Source organism: Odontomachus brunneus, unplaced genomic scaffold (assembly GCF_010583005.1).
Source record: "Odontomachus brunneus isolate Ranch 3 - 2012 unplaced genomic scaffold, Obru_v1 Obru_scaffold_223, whole genome shotgun sequence".
Classification (NCBI taxonomy): domain Eukaryota; kingdom Metazoa; phylum Arthropoda; class Insecta; order Hymenoptera; family Formicidae; genus Odontomachus; species Odontomachus brunneus.
The window spans coordinates 445612-447795 of NW_022639673.1; the positions used below are offsets into that span (position 1 = coordinate 445612).

At 50.6% G+C, this 2184-nt stretch overlaps 1 protein-coding gene across 1 annotated transcript in view; it reads right to left on the minus strand.

Moving 5' to 3' along the window:
* Nucleotides 1–2184, minus strand: part of LOC116852417 — a 36559-nt gene that overhangs the window by 31278 nt on the left and 3097 nt on the right. The window lies entirely within an intron of this gene.

Here is a 2184-nt window from a genome sequence, read left to right on the forward strand (position 1 = left end):
GGGAGGTCGTTCCGGCCGCGAGCTGGAGGTGGCCGGAGGCGGCACACTACTTCGTGTCGACTCCAGAGGCCTACTCCATCTTCGCGGCCTTCTGTCGTGAAACCCTCTTTCTAAAGGGTCCATATTAGATTTCACAGCGGCCTACCCGAGGGATGTCGGAGCCCTCGGGCATGGGTAAACGGCCTCGCAACCTTCGCGAGATCACCGTGGACCCGGGTCGCTGAGGTACGAAACAACTAATACTTTAATTTATTTTCAGGTTCTCACCTCACCTCCCTCACTCCCATCACCTAAACCTAATACCCATCCCTCTTCCCTTCCTCTCCCATCCAAAGGGTCAGAGCGTGTGTCTGGGCGAGACACAAGTGAGCGGGCCTCCCCGTGGTCCCCGTGGGCGTGGGGCGTGCGCTGCAGCCACTACGGCAGGCGGCGCGCGCGTCACGGCTAAACCGCTCACCCTGCGAACACGTCCCGCAGGCGCTGCTGGATTTTTCCATCGCCCTTCCCCTGTCAGTGGTTGACAAACGGTAGAGGTAGATAGTAGCAAGTTGCGTATAGCCTTCACGGCTGAGGGAGCAAAGCGCGGCACCCTATGGGTGTCGGGCTTCACACTAACTAACCTCCGAACAGTTATACAAATATATACCAAAGATTGTTCTATTGCGCGAGTTTTCGAAGCACATTGACGTTTTGTGGGACACAATCCCGGAACATATAAGGGCCGACTCGGAGGTTCGACAGTATCGTCGGTGCCTGGAACATTATAATCGTCCGTGGCAGCAAACGCACATCGACGGTCCAGCGCCGTTGATTAGAGACTATGCTGAATGTCAGCGTCGTCGAAAACAGTAAAAATCGGCAACAGTCTGTTATTAACGTTATTGTCGTGTCATTAACGCGCTTCCTATCGAACTGCATATCCCCGGCTATCAGTTTTGCGGGCCGGGTACACGCTTGCGAACACGATTGGCCAGACGTGATCGGGGTATCAATCCGCTGGATGCGGCGTGTCGCGAGCACGATATCGCGCATTCTCGAAGCAACGATCTCGTCGAACGTCACGTGGCAGATAACGTACTCGCTGACAAGGCGCGAGAACGTATAGTCGCGAGATTCCACTCTCGGTGAGAGAGCTGCCGCTACAGCTGTTTGGGCAGCTATGAAGGCTAAGACAAAAATCGGAGTGGGCATGAAAAAGAAGCGAAACGCGTCGAAGAAGGAAATATTACGAAATCGAATACTTCCAATAGCAAAACGAGGTGGAATTCTATCTATTTTCCCGCTGCTGGGAGCGCTTGGATCGCTAGTTGGTGGAGCGGCGGGGATCGCAAAGGCTGCAAACGATACCAAGGCTGCGTAGCGTCAGCTGCAGGAGATGCAACGTCATAATCGCAGCATGGAAGGTCGTGGAATTTATCTCGCACCATACAAACGAGGAAAAGGTGTCATAAGAGGAAAAAAAAACTTCGAAAAATACTAAAAATGCCTACGGGTGTCACCACTAATGTACAATTGGAACAATTGGCGAAACGTAGGCGTATTCCGTTCTTTAGGGGCGTTTTCATGCGCGACGTACTACATTGCGCCTACATCGCCACGCGTAAACGAGAGCGGAATCGTAAATTTGGATGACGTCGAGGGGCCCGGTACTCATTGGGTAGCGTACGCGAAAAGAGGCGATCGCGTGATATATTTCGATAATTTTGGCAATCTTCGACCACCCAGCGAATTGGTGCGATATCTCGATAATAATACGATTGAGTACAATCGTACATCTTATCAACATTACGATCAGAGCATTTGCGGACAACTGTGTCTACGTTTCCTGCAGACAGTTGACAGCCGATTTAAGGCCCAACGTTCTGCGAACAGTGTCCAGTAATCGTTTTGGTCTCTGACGAAGATGTCGCTGACATTTACACTCACCAGCAAGAGCAGCACTTTCGCGGGAAGCTACTTTCCAGGCATAGATCCGAGCGATGGCAATTACGAACTTGGTTTGACAGCCTTTGAAACCTATAACACGATACCGAATGTAAATATATCGAATAATAAATTTTACTTTGATGAGGACGACAAAAGAATTATAATCCCTGAAGGATCGTACGAATTGTCTGCCATATATCGGTATCTGAAACGTGCAATGTTGGAAACCATCAAACCGATCACTACCAATGATGATGA